Source organism: Ranitomeya variabilis, chromosome 3 (genome assembly GCF_051348905.1).
Source record: "Ranitomeya variabilis isolate aRanVar5 chromosome 3, aRanVar5.hap1, whole genome shotgun sequence".
Lineage (NCBI taxonomy): Eukaryota > Metazoa > Chordata > Amphibia > Anura > Dendrobatidae > Ranitomeya > Ranitomeya variabilis.
Window position 1 is genome coordinate 52,263,672 of NC_135234.1, and position 21,993 is coordinate 52,285,664.

Here is a 21,993-nt window from a genome sequence, read left to right on the forward strand (position 1 = left end):
TCCTTGAGATGGCAACATATAAAAATGGGCATCAGTTTCCATGTGTTTGCAGTCAGGTTCTTGTATTTTGGCAGACGTTCAGACACAAATTAACTTCATCAAAGCTTAGGATACACCTCTGCAAGCAGCGCCTGCCTGTAAACCGTAAGTACACAGTATGACTTCTGCTATATTAAACTGAGGAGCCAGATGGACAATTATGGGAAGTGACTGCGGAAATGATCTATGCAGGTGCACACGAGCGTCTCTCAGAGACAAATAGAACCTGGCGCTGGCCGCTCATATCAGGGTCTGATTCTGCGCTATCAGACGCACAGGTAGTCTCCACAGTAATAGGACCTTATATGTAAGCACAGAGGAATCCTCAACACCACAATATATTATGCTAAATTAATCTTTTCATGAGAATCTAAAATGCAAGAGATTCATATAAAATACATTTTCACTCTGGGGAACATTAAAGGGGTTTTTCTAGTTTTGGAACACCCCTGTACCCCAATTCTGAGCAACTTGGGCAGAGCTGCTGAGCCCAGATATTGGCAGTTAATAAATGGGGGAAAAGTGGGAAAGTTTCTTTTCTGAAACCGGAAGAAAATCACTTTAAGATCTGCTTTCCGCTGGTAACAAAAAACTGACTGTCACCATTACCAAAACAGAAAACTGGTGTGTACAGGTGCGACGTAAGAGTAGCCATCTTTATACATAACAATCAAATAAAGTTGCACTCTGTAGCCCTATAGCATGTTCACATGAAATATGAATAGCAATACTGCTCTAGATAATAAGAAAAATATGGAGACACTTGGCTCGTAATTTGGCCAATTCATGCATCACCAGCAGCCAACAAGGTGATCTCCGGTTTGCTGGGAACCTACGTGTCTAGTGTGAACACCACTCTTAGGTTAAAACCTGAATTTATGGATAGATAGGATCCTGATTCAATTAAAACCATAAACAAGTAACACACTGGCGCTCCTAGGGCCTCATACAAGGGTCAGTAGCTGCAAGTGAAATAGCAGGCTCTGTGCAAGTCCTGTAAATATGAAATAGAAAATGTAAAGAGATCAATGCGCTACGATAAAGTGCTGGTAGTGTATTCCTGTATGTATAGGTGTGAGGCTGCCATGTGCCTGATACTAGCAGCCGTTGGTGGAACTTACTTCTGCTGTCCAGGCGGGCCACAATAGTTTCCTGTGATAGCAACTAGCACAGGTGCACGGAAGCAGAATTGCAGGAGTGCACCAGGATAGAAGCTAACAGCAGGCTCTGGCCGGAAGCACCGCCGAATCAGGGATGAGGTAGCCGTAAGGTACTGCAGTTACTTCGGCACGGAACTATTGTGGCCCTCCCGGACAGCAGAAGTAAGTTCCGCCAGTGACTGTTAGTATCAGGCACATCGCAGCCAATCAACAAGTTTTAAAGCTGTGGGCACTTCCAACCTCATCACATCCATGTCAAGTATTGGCATGGCTGTGATTGGGCTGCACAGCACATGATCCAGCCTGAGGTTGTGAAATAAATAATAAAAAACAAAAGGTGCAGTACCCCCTATTTTAATAACCAGCCAAGGGAAAGCAGACAGCTGTGAGTTGGTCTTATTATGCTGGGAAGAGGTCAATATCCATGCACCTTCCCAGTCTGTTAATATCAGCCCCCTGCTGTCAGCGTTGACTTTACTGGTTATTAAAAAAAAATAAATTAATAACCAGCAAAGGCTAAGCAGAGAGCTGCTGGCTTATATTAATAGGCTGTGAAGAGCCATAGGTATTGGTCTCTCACCAGCCTAATAAAACCATCCCTCAGCCACCCCAGAAATGGTGCATCCATTAGATGCGCCAACTTTGGCACTTAGCCTCGGCTCTTCTTGATTGCCCTGGTGCGGTGGCAATTGTGGTAATGATTTTGGGGTTTATGTCAGCTGTGTAATGTCTGCTGACATCAAGGCCAGGGCTTAGTAATTGAGATGCATCTGTCAGACACCCCCATTACTAACCTCACAGTCAAAAGAAAGAAACACACACACAGAAGTTCTTAATTTGTAAAAGTCACTCCCCTACAAGTTCACTCTTTCACCCATTTATTACCAAAAAAATTCACAGGGGTCTGCTACAATCCAAATCGAGGTCCTCTTCTTCTTCGTCCAGTCTATGAAGCCCCATGCAGAGAATGCAGCTCCATAGACTGATGCATCAGCCACTGCCGGGCCTGACACTGTACTCCACGAGACCTGGCCACTGTGAACTGAGGTGAAGTCAGTAAAATGATGTTGGTCTTATGTATATGGAGGACTTTTGGAGGAGAGTTGTTCTTTTGTCTCTATGTTTTAGTGATTTGTGTGTTTCATGTCCATACGGACTATTAATGGAGCGCCCCCAGACGCAGGGCAGCAGGGTACTCGGTACCGGGTCTCTCTGTCTCGGTTCTGGGGATGTCACGGTGGCCCGACCCGGTCCGTGGCCCTGCTAAGGGACGTCCAATTAAAGGTGGGGTGATGGAATGGCAGCTAGATGGTGTAACTTCCCACAGGTGAAGTATGTCCCCAGGGCTTCCCTTGATGAGTAGATGGTAATGGTGTAGGTCGCAGTAAACAACGAGGACACAGGGTTGCAGTCTCTTTACCTTTTTACTGAAGGCTTCAAGATCCTCAATCCAGAGCACTGCTAACAGGGCTGGCTGAGACCGGCCGGTCCGATGGCACATCCAGAGTTTCCTTTGCAGGTGGAAATCAGTAGCCTTCCTACTAGCGCCTGGGTGTTGTAGCACTTCCCTGCTGAGCACCACGGGATAGTCCTCACAACTCTTGTATCTGTTTCTGATGTTCTCTCTCTCCGTCCCCCAGATGATATGGATAGGACGCACCCGTATGACAGGGTAGGCCTGGAGTTATTTTATAGGGACCCTAGAGACGCCCCTCTCCCACAATTGCCTCCGTTGTCTTCGTTAGGTGTAAATGGGTGAGACAACCAACCTGAAGTTAACTGCTCTGCTGTAGTTCAAAGTAATGTGTAGAGTCTATTACTTTCTCGGCGTTCCGGCCACCGGCTACGCGCCTCAGAAGGATGTTGCCGATCTCGGGGCATGACTCCTCCCGGTATTATCTCCTTAGTGCTGTGATCTCGTTTCTCACTTCTCCACAATATACTCCGCTTCTTGTCCTTTCTTAGGATGCCGCCGCAATGAAGTGCAGGCGCGGCTCCGTAACGATCTGTCTCTTGCTAGGCCTCTGTCAGGATCCCACCCCTGACAGGGACCCCCCTGGATCTTCCCAGCAACTCCCTCTCTAGATGTTACCTGGGCAAAACCCAGTCAGCTTCTCCCTAACTTCCTATCCAACCCCCAGTTTTACCAGAGTGTGAGGAGTGGCCTAGTAAATAGAACCTTTTGCTCCCCCTGGTGGCCAGAGTGTGAAGTGTAATGTGTGACTGTGATACCTGGTCAGGTGAACTCCTTTAGTGCAATCAGACGTACCATCACTCCCCTTAGTGGCAGAGCGACATTACTGCAACGACCAGGACTCTGGGGCGCTGCATTAACCCCTTCACCCCCGGAGCTTTTTCCATTTTTTCGTTTTCATTTTTCGCTCCCCTCCTTCCCAGAGCCATAATTTTTTTATTTTTCCGTCAATATGGCCATGTGAGGGCTTATTTTTTACGGGACGAGGTGTACTTTTGAACGATACCATTGGTTTTACCATGCCCTGTAACAGAAAACGGGAAAAAAATTCCAAGTGTGATGAAATTGCAAAAAAAGTGCAATCTCACACTTGTTTTTTGTTTGGCTTTTTTGCTAGGTTCACCAAATGCTAAAACTAACCTACCGTTATAAAAAAAATAAATTAAAAAAATTGCGCGATTTCCCGATACCCGTAGCGTCTCCAATTTTCATGATCTGGGGTCGGGTGAGGGCTTATTTTTTGCGTGCCGAGCTGGCGTTTTTAATGATAGCATTTTGGTGTAGATACATTCTTTTGATCGCCCGTTATTGCATTTTAATGCAATGTCGTGGCGACCAAAAAAATGTAATTTTGGCGTTTTGATTTTTTTTCTCGCTACGCCATTTAGCGGTCAGGTTAATCCTTTGTTTTTATTGATAGATCGGGCGATTCTGAACGCGGCGATACCAAATATGTGTAGGTTTGATTTTTTTTTTAATTGTTTTATTTTGATTGGGGCGAAAGGGGGGCGATTTAAATTTATATATTTTTTATTTTTTTTATATTTTTAAACACTTTTTTTTTTAATTTTGGCATGCTTCAATAGCCTCCATAGGAGGCTAGAAGCATGCACTACACGATCGGCTCTGCTACATAGAGGTGAAGCACAGATCACCTCTATGTAGTAGAAATGGTTGTGTACTTTGAGTGCCGACCACAGGGTGGCGCTCAAAGCAATCGGCCATCAACAACCATAGAGGTCTCAAGGAGACCTCTGGTTGTTATGGCAATGCACCGCTGACCCCTTTTTATGTGACGGGGGTCAGCGGTGTGAGAATCTCCAGCCGCGCGGCCGGGAGCGCTAGTTAAATGCCGCTGTCAGAGTTTGACAGCGGCATTTAACTAGTTAATGGGCGCGGGCGGATCGCGATTCCGTTTGCGCTCATTGTGTGCACATGTCAGCTGTATAAAACAGCTGACATGTCGCGGCTTTAAGGTGCCCACCTCAAAGCGGGGGTTCTGCCAGCTGACGTACTATTCCGTCAGCTGGCAGAAAGGGGTTAACATTGTTCATCCCCTAGAATGTGTCCTTTTTTTGTGACCACCATTGATTAGAGATTTTCACGTGAGTCTGTCCTTAGTCTAGGATGCGAGAAGCATGTGGTTGAACACTTCTGCCCCTTTCATGGATGGGGTGTCAGTGTCTAGATCCCCATCAATTTAACTTCTGACGTTGACATGTAACGTGTAAAAAAAAAAATTCTAAGCATAGAAATCGAATGAATGGATCAAACAAATCATGTCAGAGACAGTGGCCACATCCAGCTCTCGTGGCCCGGGGAAGCCATCACTGTGGAGTGCAGCACTGTGGACCACAAGTGTCATCCTTACATATGGAGTAATCAGCAATGCTATCCCCATGTTATCCCCGATGTGGAGACCGTCACTTCATCCTCCGACAGTAATATTCCCTCTGCGCTGCAGGTATGAAATACTCACGCGTTTAAAGAGCATTGCTGCTTAATTTTTCAGTTCAATTGACCACCTCAAATAAGTAAATGGAGAAGGGGAAGCCCAATTAAATAACTAGTAAACCTTTGATGGAAAATTTTGATTGACTGGCTGTTCTATTTAAAGAGCCGCGACGTGATGATGGAAATGTTTCTGGACAGGAGTAATTTCATCCGAAATTAAGTGAAAAGACTGATGGACAAGTCATTTTCTTGCAAAATTAGCTTTATGTATGGTTTATGGTGCAAATAAATGCCCTCCAATTCAGCTGTAAAAACGCAGAACTGTAGCTCAGAATATGAGGCTTAGGTTATAAATTTTTCATGGGCAGTGTTTAATAGAGGAATATAATATTCCTATATAGCGGGAATGTAAAAGTTCTGTGGGAAGGATAATTAAATCTCACTAACTTCTATTAACCCGATGGATAGACAGTATCCACAGATAGATGATAGATAGATAGATAATAGAAAATAGATAGATAGATAGATAGATAGATAGATAGATAGATAGATAGATAATACATAGATAATAATAGATAATAGATGGTACATAATAGATAGATAGATGATAAATAGATAATAGATAGATATTAAATAGGTAGATGATAGAAAGATAGATAGATAGATAGATAGATAGATAGATAGATAATACATAGATAATAGATAGATAATATATGATAGATAATAGATAGATTAGATAGGTAGATGATAGAAAGATACATAATAGATAGATAGATAATGGATAGATAAATAGATAGATAATAGATAGATAGATAGCTAATAGATAGATAGATAACAGATAGATAATATATATAAAGATAGATAATAGATAGATAATAGATAGAGAGAGATAGATAATAGATAGATAGATAATAGATAGATAATAGATGATTGATAATAGATGATAGATAAATAGACAGATAATAGTTAGATAGATAATAGATAGATAGATAGATAGATAGATAGATAGATAGATAATAGATAGATAGATAATAGATAGATAGATAGATAGATAGATAGATAGATAACAGATAGATAATAGATATAAAGATAGATAGAGAGATAGATAATAGATAGATAATATATAGGTAGAGGCAGTCACACCTCCAATAGTAAAATATAGAGAAAAAATCTGACCAGCACTTCCTAAGGTGTAATAAATGTGCATTATTTTAACCCTTACCAGCCCTATGACGTACTATTATATCATAATAATTGGGTCAATGCAGCGAAGTGGCGTACTAGTGTTCCACAGTGATAACTTAGGCACAGGAGCTCTTAAGAGTCTATTATATAAGCTGGGATTCAGACAACTCTGTTACTGGCCTTTTAATCCCTTAAGGCTGACCTCTCGTCAGATTTCTTAATACAAGTTTCATACATTATTAAATAGTACTCAGACTTGATGATGCTGGTATATTTACTGTGAACATTACTGTCAGAATGACTGTATAATCCTTTACATAAGTTTAACTCGATCTCTGCTTACTTACCAAGACTGACATCATCCTGCCTATCTGCTGCTGTGACCTCGCACTACCCAGGACAAGCTGCAGCTACTAGTGAGGCTGGGTGGGCGGAGGCCATTTGGACTCCTGACTATTTCATTTTATAGATGAACTTGTAGGAAGATGGACCACGCCGGTAATACCTCCCGCGTGTTAGTTTCGGAACTATCGGGCTGTCACCATTGTTGCCGGGGGGAAAGCTTTCTGACCCGGACAGACCTTTGCCCCCAACTGTAGGGGGCGTGTCAGGGATAAAAGGGACGGTGTGCGGGAAAGCCAGTCAGTTAGCAGGAAGACAAAGCACGCATCAGGAGAAGGTTCACTCACTCTCTGTGGAGCTACGCAATAGGCCAGACTAGCGTTGCAGCATTCTGCTGCAGACCGACTGTGAGGAACGTATAACTCTGTGCCCACTTACCCCAGTCTCGGGGAATTCTTCCCACACCATTCCACCTTCTGCTGCGGGCTCGCGGCCTGAGTCAGACCCACTGAGTCATTCAGAGCCGGGTAGAGTCATCCCCGCCTCTGCCTGTGAACTGACTCCCAGTCCGGCGGTACCACAGATGACTTCCCAGCTCGGACATCTCCCCTATATTCCAGGACGTCACCTCGGAGAGCCAGAATTCGCCACATCCATCAGGAGGCCGTGTATCAACTTTCTTCAAGATCAGGCCAGAGACTTCACGCGTCGCTTACGGCGCCACCGTGGGATTTCAAGCTTCGATAGGCCAGATCCCATCAGACTGATAAGTTTACCTGTTGCATAACCACTTGTTCTTACCCTGACATAATATTTACTTTAACTCTCCTCTTAACCATTTCTCTCACGGAATGGAGTAACCCCTGTAATAAACCCTTTAACTCTTGCTCTGCCTCCTGCTTGTCACTGCATCCCGCATCCCTGCGATTCTTACAAACTCATCAAATGCTCATCTTAATATCAGGATTGTACATTTCTATTAAAATGCATTTTACACCAGCCTCAGTTCTAAAGATCTAATGTATGCAGTTTGCAGCTTGAAATGACCCATTTTAAGAGGTGCAATGCATGCTAACAGAGGCATCTAAGGGTTTAGAAACAGAGAGAAGAGACCTTCTGTCACCTGATTGTCATCTCCATGATGAAACTGCTGGTCTCCACTTGCTTCCCTTGGCAGTTGATGGCCTATGTTACTGTCAGGCGTTAGTATATTCCAGATCAGTATATCTTGGTGCAGAGTTGTCAGTAGACAGATTACTTATCACTTTTTCACTGGCCACTGGTCAGTGCTAGTTATAGGTGCTAGTTTTTCCAACTACCTGGTGGTTGGAAAAACTAATTATTTTATAGCATCGCATATGCAGATATTTTTATTTAGGTGGGTGTTGAGTCCTTATCCGTCCCTGGCTTTCTGATGTAGGAAAATCCAAGTAATGACACACAGCACAAGAGATGTGTATTCATGTGCAGGGATCGCCCAGGAGCTCGCCTCTGACTCACTGGGACTCACCCCTCCTTTTTATATAGCAAAGAGATAAGCATTTACAGACATGCGTACAAGCGCTCATATTCTCTAACAAAGAGTATCTATTCTACTGATAACGTTCACTTCTGGAATGTAAGTTACAATATCACAAAGGAATGCGTCCATAAAAGGAAATGTCTATTTTGCTCAAGTCTTCCTCATATTAAGCCAGACGTCTCTGAAAAGGAAGACAAAATGGATTCTTCAATCTGATCTCCACAATTCCCCCCTTTGACATATTCCTTTTATGATCTATCACAAATCCCCTTTAACATATCCATATTTTAGATTACCACAGGGCCAAAGACAAAGCCTTTATTTTTGGTATTACACATGTACACGCTTATATCATTAATAAGAGAATCAAATCTAGTATCAATTCTTCCGTTTAACTCTCACAACCTTTTCTTTGTTTTGCAATAAGTATACTAAAATATAAAAACAAAAATTAGTACGGTAATATTAATTAGAATCACTAGAGGATAACATAAGAATAAAGAAGAAAATTTATACTCTTGCATCTATTACACAAAATTTATCTGTGCATACTGAGATACTCTTGAGCACAATCTGGAATAGTACGTATATGACTACAATAATCATAACTATATGTATTATGCTCTGCATAATCCCAGCAACCCACCCACCGATTCCTCTGAACCAGTTGGCTGGGTTGAGAAAAGAGAAAGTATCAGACCACCAGCTATCCTTATTCTGGTCATTGTCTTTATCATACTGATCTCTGAGTCGTTGTACGTCCTTTAATTTAAATGTCATACTCATAGTACTATTCGGGTCTATATAATGACAGCAGGTGGGTCCGATGATTTGACACATACCCCCTTGTGAGGCAGTTAGGTAATCCAATACCAGAGTATGTTGGTTGATGACTATTATAAGCTGATTCTGTACAGCTATACTAGTGTTTAGTATATCCAATATATCCCAGATCTGATCATCTAGATAATCCGTGGCTCTAACTAATTTATCCCACATTTGTGTTAACATAGGGTAAATAAAAATAGAACTGACAATTTTATTGGCTATACCCATTTGCACTATGTGTGATCTCCCTGAGGGACGTGGTGAGTTATCTGCAGCTCTTTTATACAGTGTGTGCTTGGGCACGGCTTGCATATTCACTTGTTTATTTGAAATTATGAAAGTAGCCGGGGTTAGGCGTCCTAATGTACAAGTACCCTTTATACCTACGGGAAGCCATTTATATGCTCCTTCTCCGCATATCCAAAATGTACCCTCAGGCAGATCCCATAGTGCTGAGTGCTGCAATACCAATCTGTGAGCCAAATCCACAAATCTAGATACATTCTGAAGCATACACCAAGAGGGTTTTTGTCCCAAGGGGCTACAGTACCCGGCTGCGGGATTCCCACATAAAGGCATTCCTCTGATATACTCATCGGATTCATTACAAACCAGGTTCCCCGGTTTGCTTGTACAACTGTTTGCATCACCTTGGGGGAACAACGCAGAATGTTCCCATTTTCTATTATGTATGTACCTTTCCAACATTGTAGGTTTGAAAGCATAAGAAGAGTCGGTGGTTGTACTGAAACTGAGCTGTAGATTTTCAGTGGGGACCTGTCCTAAATCAGTTAATCCAGTCTTATTTCTAGGTACCCATTTTCCTTCCCTGAATGCAAAATATTGTAAGTTGCCTATTCTTCCTGTAAGATTACCCTGCCACCAAGGAAATTCTACCCATCCCACAATTGGTATGGCGATTGTAGTATTCCACAGCCTAGTATTACCAATTTGGTTGTTGGCCAGGTTGTCTGAACAATTAGGCCAAGCGAATATTTCTTCAACTGACACGGGAACTGCTAGAAAAGGTATACTTGTGGCTGATACTGGTGAATGGGTACAGATCCAACAATCTGCTAGGGGTTGTGTATTATTTAACAAGTCATGTACTAATTTTCTATGATGTTGTACGAATCTATTGTTCAAAGGGGTTAGAGAATTCAGTTTATCCCATGCCTCCGTTGAGGTTAATACTATTAACATCAATGTTATGAGTTTTATACTGCTCTTTTGCAATGGCTTGCATGTATCCATGATGCCTTTCCTTCGAGCTTGACTGATGTAGGTGTTGTCAACAGGACTTGGAAGGGTCCGTCAAATCTTGGTTCAAGAGCCATTCTGGTGTGTCTTTTTACATAGACTTGATCACCTGGTTCCAACTTGTGACTTCCTTCAATGTTGTCAGGATCTGGAAGGGAAGCAAAAACTTGTGCATGCACCTTAGTTAATTGTTTCTGAAGATTTTGCACATAAGAAGTCAATGACTCAATATTTAACACAAGTTGCTGTGGAAAATAACATCCTAAATTGGCAGTCCTGCCAAACAAAATTTCATATGGAGACAGTTTAGTCTTACCCCTTGGGGTATTGCGTATTGAGTAAAGGGCCAGTGGAAGGCATTCTGTCCAAGGCTTTCCTGTTTCAGCCATGGCTTTCTGTATTTTTAATTTTAAAGTTCCATTCATGCGTTCCACCTTACCAGAACTTTGAGGATGGTACGGAGTGTGTAACTGACTTTCAACACCCAACATTTTCAGTACATTTTGAAATATTTCTCCAGTAAAATGAGTACCCCTATCTGACTCGATCACTTCAGGGAGACCGTAACGGGGTATCAGTTCGGCAACTAGCTTTACAGCAGTGTTTTTAGCTGAAGCCTTCCGAACTGGATAGGCCTCTGGCCACCCCGAGAACATGTCCACACATACCAACACATACTCATACCCATTACTTTTTGGCAGCTGGATAAAGTCTATTTGTAATCGCTGAAACGGATAGAGAGGTCGGACGTGGTGCTTCATAGGGGTCTTTGTTGTCTGTCCGGGATTATGTGCCAGGCATATAGCGCATGTTGCACAATAGTCTCTTGCGTAGTTGCCAAAACCTGGAGCCAACCAGACTTGCTTTGCCAGTAGTGTCATTGCATTTGCAGACACATGAGTAGGGTGGTGCAGTCCACCAACTACAATCGGGTACCAGGCTCTAGGTAGACATATTAGTCCATCTTTCTTCCAAATTCCTGCTTGTTCTTCTGCCCCTTCCTTTTTCCACCTGTCCCTCTCCTCTTCTCCTGCATCTTCCTGTGCTTGTCTCAGTCTATCTTCAGTATTTTCTGTGGGGTTTACAGTATGAACCTGCTGTAAGGGTTTGACCGCTGCTGCCTTGGCTGCTTTATCAGCCCTATCATTTCCCCTAGATTCCCTAGTGTCGAGTCTCACATGTGCAGCTACCTTAATTACTGCTACTTCTTTTGTTTCTTGTGCAGCCTCTAAGATCTGTTTGATCAGAGAAGCATGTTTTACAGGTTGGCCTGACGCTGTCATGTAACCTCTAGCTCTCCAGATTACTCCAAAGTCAAACACAATACCATGTGCATACCTAGAATCAGTGTATATATTAGCTGTCTGATTCTCAGCTATTTTTAGCGCTTCAATCAATGCTGTTAGTTCTGCTTCTTGTGCAGACTGTTTCGGTGGAAGAGGTTCTGCTTTGAGAGTTTCAGATTCTGACACAACTGCATACCCTGTATGGAAATTACCTGTGTCATCTGCAAACCTACTACCATCTATAAACAGCTCTAAATCTGGATTTTGAAGTGGTGTTTCGGATACATTGGGTAAGCCTACCGTTTCTTGTAAAATGAGCTCTGTACAATCATGTGTGTCTGTAGGGAAAAAATTTGCGTGTGGATCAGTGTCCTTATTCCCCCCTTCAGACTCGAGAGGTAGCAGTGTTGCTAAATTAAGAGTCTGAAGCCTAGCAAATGTGATAGTCTGGTAGCCCTAACGCTGGAGCTGAAACAAGGGCATCTTTTAATTGTTGGAACGAAATCTGACCTTCTTTTGTCAACAAATAAGGTTCACTTTTTACACAGTCATACAGTGGTTGCATTAGTTGACTGGCATGTATAATCCATTGTCTACAATGAGACACTATTCCTAAAAATGCTCGTAGCTGTTTATGATTTCTAGGCTCATTCATCTGTCTTATTGCTTCAGTTCTTTGAGGTGTAAGATGCTTTTTACCTTGAGAAATGCAATGACCTAGAAAGACCACTTTGGTCTGACAAACTTGTAGCTTTTGTCTATTCACTTTACACCCTTCTTTTTCTAGAAAACATAGTAAACTTACAGTAGACCTTTCTGCAGTTTCTAGGTCTGGGCAGCAAAGTAGTAGGTCATCCACATACTGCAAAATTACTACCTGTGGTTCGGGTTCAAACCTCTGAAGGACTGTTTGTAGGGCATTTGAATAAAGAGTAGGGGAGTGTATCATTCCCTGTGGAAGGCGTGTCCACGCCAACTGTTTGCCCTTAAATGTAAATGCAAATAAATGCCAACTATCTTGGTGTAAAGGAACCGAGAAAAATGCATTTGAAAGATCTATTACAGTAAACACTTGAGAACTGGCTGGTATCTGTGATAGTAACGTATGAGGATTGGGTACAACTGGGGTGATTGGATCTAGAACTTTGTTTATTTCTCTTAGATCATGTACCATACGATATTTGGGCATAGAACTCTTATCAAGAGTTCTCTTTTTGACTGGATACAGAGGAGTGTTAGCAGGTGATTGTATCTCTACCAAAACTCCTTTCTCTCTATATCCCTCTATCTGTTTTGTAATCGCTAATTCCTGCTGGGCACTCACAGGGTATTGTCTGAGCTGTGGGAGAACAGTTCCTGGTTGCACAGATAGTTTTACAGGAGAGATATGCAATAATCCCACATCAGTGTCACCCTGTGCCCACAGTGTTTCTGGGACCATTGAGAGATCTAGATCTGTGGTGTACTCTTTTTCTTCAGTATAATCCTCAAAAGCCTGAATTCTGACATATTGTTCTAATGTTTCTGCATCATCAGGGATAGTCAACATAACTGTGCCATCGTCCCTAAAATTGATGTTAGCTTCTAATTTCTTTAGGACATCAGTTCCTAACAAACATGTTGGGGCACCTCTGGCATACAAAAATCTGGATGCAAAACATTTAGGTCCTAACGAGACCTCTAGGGGCACAGTATATGGCAGTGTTCGAATTACCCCATCATAACCCTCAGCAAAAGTTGTTTGTTCTGAAATATCTTCCGGATTCGGAAGAAAATCTTGATTCAAAATTGAGGAAGTTGCACCTGTATCTATCAAAAATGGAATCTCTCTCCCCCCCACATTCTAGCTGGTAGGGAAGTTTGTAACACATCGAGTCAATCTGAATCTGGTATGGGACCATCTACGATAGTAGATTTCTGCTGGTTGTCCGTTTGGGGAGGGTTATTTCTGGGAACAAATTTGCCTGACTTTATATCTGCCAACTTCTTCCTGCACTCTTTTTGGAAATGACCTGGCTTTTTACAGTAGTGGCAAAGAAAATTGTGTCTCACTCTTCCTCCTGTATTAGCTTGTGCTATTCTAACAGGCTTACGATTCTCTCTCATGAAAATTATTAATGCCTCTGTGAACTGGGTACCTGATGCTTCTGTCTGTAAGGCACTCCCTTCTGCCACTGGTCTATTGGGCTGTAAGTGTGTCAATAATTCCTGAAAAAGTCCGGGGGACATTTTCATTCTACATAATTCTTCCCCGTCCGCCCAGACCCCAGCATGAGTCTGCATGATTTGTTGTATATACTGTGCAAATCTAACTGGAAACTGGATAGGATCTGGTGCGTTATGTAAGAGGGACATACCCTCGGCAGGGGACCAAGGGAAGTATTGCCGTGTGTTATGGTAGTGGGTTGCCATTACTCCATTGGCGCCAGCTTCTCTAAAAGGTCTAGGTACTACCCTAACAGGGGCAAGTACAGCGCCATATCTAGGTGTACCACAGGCTAGGCAATCATTTCTCCAATCTGGATTTTGTTGTCCACAGTGTGAACATTCCCATCCTCCTACCCCACCAAGATTGGGATACAAGGCTGGAAATTGTTTTCCTCCTTCTGCTCTTCCAGATGGTACAAATGATTGGGCTTTTGGATCTAGGTAAGGTGGTGGGATTATGTCACAACTTTTTCCCTTTCCCATGATCCATTTGGAAGTGTCTGGATCATACTTCCAATTCTCCTCTTTAGCTGTTTTTGAGACCTCTATCATACAATGTATGATTTCTTCCCACCCATTATCTTTGATAATTCCACCTCGTTCTTTACTCAGTCTTTCCCATTCTGTACTGAACATAAGTGCTTCTGAAATTCCCAATTTTCCTCTCACTCTTCTAATCTGACTTCTGACTGCCTTTCCACATCTTTCCTGTATGATATCTGCTGCTTCCACTTGTCCTAAGACGGTTTTGGTCTGTTTATTTCTCATTTTAGCTATTTCTACCCCAGGTGACGTTTGGACAATCACTGTGGTGATGTCTCGTTGCCTTCTCTCCTAGGGAGCTAAAATATCCTTTCAATATTTGCTATTTCTACCCCAGGTGACGTTTGGACAACCACTTCCTCTGTTGGTGGCGTCTCGTTGCCTTCTCTCCTAGGGAGCTAAAATATTGAAGGGCTTGTCTGCTCTGTTTCTTCTAATATGCAGGACGTACTTAAGTGCTATTATGCACACAGACCCAGCAACACCATACAGATCACAAAACTTTCTGTGTCAGTTAGCATACTTGTCCCAGGCTCATGAAAACCGCGTCCTGGGCTCATTCTATCACACCTTATCCAGGGAATGTAGAAACAAGTTCTATAGGAGAGTCAAGCATGGGCGGAGGTCTCCCAGAAGGACGCTACCTCATAACCCAGTTAGGCTGACTTCACCAATAACCTTGTTCTAACAATCGTGGCTTATTGTTCTACGTACTTCTATTCTTCTTTCACAACATGTCACAACCTTCACACTGTTCACACACTGTTCACACACTGTTCACACACTGTTCACACACTGCCAGGGACTAGACTCATAAATCTATACAATATGGTAACCCGAGTTCTATAGGTATCTACTCACTACTAGACTAACCCAGCATGACACGGCTCATAGAGATCTTTCGGATAATACAGGGCAGATAAAAGAGAACTAATAATGTCTCTTACCTGGCCAGGTTTTTTTCATTTGCCGTCCATTATCCCAGATCTCCGTTGTCCGTATCCGCAGGTAAATCTTGAGTAAATACTCTCACCTCGGGTCCCTGTTCGGGCGGCCAAGAAATGTTGAGTCCTTATCCGTCCCTGGCTTTCTGATGTAGGAAAATCCAAGTAATGACACACAGCACAAGAGATGTGTATTCATGTGCAGGGATCGCCCAGGAGCTCGCCTCTGACTCACTGGGACTCACCCCTCCTTTTTATATAGCAAAGAGATAAGCATTTACAGACATGCGTACAAGCGCTCATATTCTCTAACAAAGAGTATCTATTCTACTGATAACGTTCACTTCTGGAATGTAAGTTACAATATCACAAAGGAATGCGTCCATAAAAGGAAATGTCTATTTTGCTCAAGTCTTCCTCATATTAAGCCAGACGTCTCTGAAAAGGAAGACAAAATGGATTCTTCAATCTGATCTCCACAGTGGGTCACTCTCATTTTTATGGCCACCATGTTGGAATGTGCTGCTGAATGCCAAAGAAGATAGAAGTCTGCAAAGAAAAGCTGTGAATGTGAAAAAAGTCTCATGGTATCTGGACCTTATGGACAAGAATAGAAAGAGAATAACTCCAATCAGAAGACATCAACTATGAGGTCCCTGGTTTTAAATGTTTGTGATACTGACAGTGTCTAATCTGTACTGTGGTTCCTGTATGGTCCACAGTCTGAAGATGGCTAGTAGCAACAACTCTCAGCATCTCCTTACCATTGTAAGGTTTCTATTGGGAGTGCTATATTCATGTACTGATGGGTCTGGTGCAATATCCATGCACTGATGGTGGTTGTATTAATTTACAAATGCTGGTTCTGGAGCTGAATTCATATACTAATGATGGTTCTGGTACTGCACTCATGTACTGAAGTTGATTTTGGTACTGTATTCATGTACTGATGTACTTCATGTACTGATGATGTACTTGTGCTGCATTCATTTGATAATTATGATTCTGTGCTGTATTCATGTAGGGATGGTGGTTCTGGTGCTGCATTAAAGTTCTTATGATGATTCTGGTGCTGTATTAATGTACTAATGTTGGTGCTGGTGTCTTGTATTCATAGTTATTATGGTGCTATATTCATGTTATATAATATATATATAATGGTGGTGGTTCTATTGCTGTAGTAATGTACCGATTGTGGTTTTAGTGGTACTTTAGTGTTTAGTTATACTGTGCTGACGATAGTTCTGGTGATGTTCTTATGTATTGATCGTGGTTCTGGTGCTGCATTTATGTACTGATGATGGTTCTGGTGGTGTATTCATGTACTGATGGTGATTTTGATGCTGTATTAATGTACTAATAATGGTACTGCATTCATGTACTGAAGTTGCTTTTGGTACATTATCCATGTACTGGTGGCTGTTTTGATGATATATTTAGATACTGATTATGGTTCTGGTGATGTTTTTGTAGCGCCCCCACTGCCGCAGGGCCGAGGGGTACCCGGTACCGGGCCTCTGAGTCTCTGTTCTGGGGTTGTCACGGTGGCTAGACCCGGTCCGTGACCCTGCTGAGGGGCGTACAATGAAAGGTGTAGGTGGTGGTGAGGTTGTGGTGCTATGCAGGACGCAGTAAATAATGAGGACACCAGGTTGCAGTCTCTTTACCTCTTTACTGAAGGATTCTGAGTCCTCAATCCGGAATACGGTTAACCAGGCTGCGCAAGTCCGGCCGGTCCGATGGCACCTCCAGAGTTCCCTTTGCAGGTGGAAATCTGTGCCTGCCTTCTAGCGCTTGTGTGTTGTGGTCCTCCCCTGCTGTGCTTACGGGATAGTCCCCACAACTGTTGTGTCTGTTTCTCGTGTTCCCTCACAACTCGATTATCTGATGATCTTCTTGGTACCCGTCTGACGGGGAGGCTCGGAGGTTGTTCCGGGACCCTAGTGTCACCTCACTCCTGTTGTTACCCCCCTGTGTCTTCCTAGGTGATCTTCGTGAGACAGCCCGCCTCTAACTGACTGTCCTGCCGTAGGTTTGAAGTCTGGCTTGGAACCTAGTACTTCCTCGGCGTTCCGGCCACCGGTTATGCGCCTCTATAGGATGTTGCCTTGTCTTACAGCACGACTCCTACTGGTATACTCCTTGTTGCGTTGATCTCGTTTCTCACTCAGCACAATATACCTAGCTTCTCGTCCTTTCTTGGGGTACCGCCGCGATATCGTGCAGGCGCGGTCCCGTAACGTTCTCTCTCGTTGCTAGGCCTCTGTCAGGATCCCACCCCTGACAGGGACCCCTCTGAATCTTCCCCCTACAACACCCTCTGCCACAAGGTGTTGCCTGGTTCCAACCCAGTCAGCTGTCTGTCTAACTTCCTATCTAACCCCCAGTTTTACCAGTGTGTGAGGAGTGGCCTAATAAATAGCACCCTTAGCTCCCCCTGGAGGCCAGACTGTGAAATGTATTGGTGTCTGTGATACCTGTTCAGATGAACTCCTTCAGTGCCATCAGACGTACCGTAGCCCCCCTTAGCGGTGGAGCAACAGTACTGCAACGACCAGGACTCTGGGGCGCTGCATTTTCATGTACTGATGATGTTCTTGTGCTGCATTCATGTAATGATTGTGATTCTGGTGCTGTATTCATGTAGGGATGATGGTTATGGTGCTGCGTTAAAGTACTTTTGATTGTTCTAGTCCTGTATTAATGTACCAATGTTGGTGTTGGTGCTTTTGTCCTGTACTGATGGTTGTTATGGTTCTGCATTCATGTTCTGATATTGGCTCTGGTGCCGATCTATTGTTCTGATGCATGCTTTGATTACATATTCTGTAAGTTGCTTTTGGTACTGCATTAATGTACTGATGATGTTCTTGTACTGCATTTATCTAATGATTATAATTCCGTGCTGTAGGGATGGTGGTTCTGGTGCTGCATTAAAGTACTGATGGTTCTGGTGCTGTATTAATGTACTGATGTTGGTGCTGGTGTCTTGTACTGATGGTTATTATGGTGCTGTATTCATGTACTGATATTGGTTCTGGTGCTTTTTGCTGTAGTGATGGCTGTTCTAATTATGTATTCTGTGTTGTTGTTGCTTTTAGTGCTGTATTCATGTTCTGATGTTGGTTCTGGTGCCGAGTTAATGAATTGGTGATGGTTCTGTTGCTTTAGTCATATACTGGTGGTGGTTCTAGTGCTGTATTAATGTACTAATGGTGATTTTGGTTCTTTATTCATGTACTTATGATTTTGGTATTGTATTCATCTACTGATGGTGGTTCTGGTGCTGAATTCATGTACTGCTGATGGTTCTGGTGTTCTATTCTTGAACTGAGGATGTTCTGGTGATGTATTCATCTTCTGATAGTGGTTTTGATGCTGTATTCATGCACTAATGATGGTCCTAGTGCTGTATTTATGTCACGATGGTGGGTCTGGGGCTGTATTCATGCACCAATGATGATTCTGGTGTTATATTCTTGTACTGTTATTGGTTCTGAATGATGTTCTACATGGCTATATTAATAAAGTACTGTTATATTAAGGATTACTACTTCTGTAGTTATGTTAGGAGCATTAAACCTTAGTATTTGCTGGGGGGGCCATAAAAATGGGAATACCAACTTCAGTGTGCTGTGTAGTCTGCGAAGCTTCTGTAACTTTGTGGAATACCTGTATAAAACTTACTATGGCTACGTTCATATTTGCGTTGTGCGCCGCAGCGTCGGCGCCGCAACGCACAACGCAAACAAAAACGCAGCAAAACGCATGCACAACGCTGCGTTTTGCGCCGCATGCGTCCTTTTTTTCATTGATTTTGGACGCAGCAAAAATGCAACTTGCTGCGTCCTCTGCGCCCGGACGCGGGCGCCGCAGGGACGCTTGCGGCGCAAAACGCAAGTGCTACGCATGTCCATGCGCCCCCATGTTAAATATATGGGCGCATGACGCATGCGGCGACGCTGCGGCGCCCGACGCTGCGGCGCCGACCGCAAATGTGAACGTAGCCTATATCAGTATGTAATTTGTGCCGTTACATGGGGTGGCAGGAAAATGTGCATTACATTTATTTTATGGGTGTGGTAGGGCATGTAACTGGTTATGGACTGGTCCTCATGCAAACAGGTAACGCGTTGTTAAAAATTTGAATCCCATGGCTTGTATCACGTTAGGTCACAGATACTGTTAATTATTATGGTGGAGCACGGAGCTATCAGCTCTCCACTCCACAATTTACCTGAGCCATCGGACAGTCTACACAGCAGACATGATAATGAGCCACACACAGCACAAACTGCTCCTCTCACTGTGAGGATGGAGTGAAGTGAGTAATAATATTTCAATTTACCAGCAGAGTGGAGTATAGGGCACCAATATTTATGGGATTGTGGCACTGAGAACTTAGGGAACATGAAGTGTGGCCATCATGCTGTTTGGGAGGGCACTAAGGGCATCATAATGTGTGGATGGGCAGTGTGAGGGCATCTTATTGTGTGGAGGGGCATCATAGGGACCATAAAAGGGGTATCAAACTGTGGGAAAATGAAGGGGCTTTGCCATTTTTGTTTCTGTGAACAAAAAGGACTGGGTGGGATTTGAGTTGTGGCTTAGCTGTGAAGCAATTTGCCACAGCACACAGTGAGCACAGGGTTATCTGTACCTTTTAAATGTTCTTAAAATTTGGGAGTTAATTAAAATAAAGGTGGTAATTACACAGGTCTGCAGCTTGGACTGTGTGAGCTCCTTGCATTGGGATTCATACAGTTAACATTGCATTTGATAGGGGTGACATATAGACACCAATCTATACGGTATTAGCTCCCCCTAGAGTTGGCAGCGGGGAGTCAGAATTTTATCAATTATTATTATTATTTATTATTATAGCACCATTTATTCCACGGCGCTTTACATATGAGGAGGGTTTATACCTAATAAAGTACACTAATCTTAATCAATACAAGTCACAACTGGTACAGGAGGAGAGAGGACCCTGCCCGTGAGGGCTCACAGTCTACAAGGGATGGGTGAGGATACAGTAGGTGAGGATAGAGCTGGTCGTGCAGCGGTTTGGTCGATCAGTGGTTACTGTAGGTTGTAGGCTTGCCGGACGAGGTGAGTCTTCAGGTTCTTTTTCAAGGTTTCGATGGTAGGCGAGAGTCTGATGTGTTGTGGTAGAGGGTTCCAGAGTAGGGGTGATACGCGAGAGAAATCTTGTATGCGATTGTGGGAAGAGGAGATAAGAGGGGAGAAGAGAAGGAGATCTTGTGAGGATCGGAGGTTGCGTGCAGGTAAGTACCGGGAGACGAGGTCACAGATGTATGGAGGAGACAGGTTGTGGATGGCTTTGTATGTCATGGTTAGGCTTTTGTACTGGAGTCTCTGGTTAATGGGGAGCCAGTGAAGGGATTGACAGAGGGGAGAGGCCGGGGAATAGCGGGGGGACAGGTGGATTAGTCGGGCAGCAGAGTTTAGCATAGATTGGAGGGGTGCGAGAGTGTTCGAGGGGAGGCCACAGAGCAGGAGGTTGCAGTAGTCGAGGCAGGAGATGATGAGGGCATGGACTAGGGTCTTGTTTCAAGGGGAACAAACCCAAGGTTGTACAGATTAGATTAATGTCAGTGAATCCCACTGGCTTCAGTTGAGCCAGCCAATTGCAGATGCAGAAATGTAATGGTGTCATGTGATAGAAGAGTATTAATTACTGAATCACTGGAGCCCCTATAGTCCTGCTTTCTGCACATACTGATGACAAGGCCACTGGTTGCAGGGTCACTTTTAATTTATCAAGTTTAATCTGGAGTTTCTAAACTGTGTGAGCTGATGTCTATAAATGAAGGGCTTAGCAAGAGTTCTCTTACTAGTTCTTGCCACACGGCGCCCTATCACTTTGCCAAGGGCCCGAGGGAATGTCCAGCTGTGCCGCAATTAAACACATCTTGCAGTCATTGGTATTGTCCTTAACAAGGTCACAGTTCTACTGAGCAAACAGAAATAATATCTGCTCACAATTTCCATCTGGGCTTAAAACCCAGTGTTGCGGAGATGCTGTAGCTGAATTTGCAGGGCAGCCTCCTGAGTCACAGCTTATGGAATTAAACACTGAAACAGGGGCTAATGCCAAAAGCACATTCAGGATTGCACGGCGGTGGTGAGTATTACCGGATGATCACTGAATTGGATGGTGGATAAAATTAATCATGACATTTCTAATGAGCATTAACATTCGCTGACACCGTGTTTATTTAATTTCACTCTGTAAAAAAACAAAACAAAGAGGAAAAATAATAATTTGGGCATTAATGCTAACTTAAAGCTAATACTAATCATATCTATTGTCTGCATCAATATTATATACCGGTAGTATCATGTATAATCGAATAAATAAATTGTGTCAAATGATTCTTATGCAACAATGTATAAAAAAGTTATTCAGATGTAGCAGAGACGATTTTTTCATGTTTCATTTGCAAACAGTGTTCATTCCATTAACATTACGTAATATCTTAATTTGAAGTCCCATGTAAAAGCACAGACAGTATATCGTGGTATCACAAAGTGATCGGACAAATCCGTCTCTGCTGTTCCTGAAAGTGATGATTTACGGATAAAAACAAAAATCCAATTATAGAAAAACTACATTTTTTTTTACCTTTTTTTATTTATTTACTTTGAAATTATTTGCTTTTTTATATTTATATTCCTTTATTTACGTGAAATATTTGGAGGAAGAATATTTTTAACATTTTTA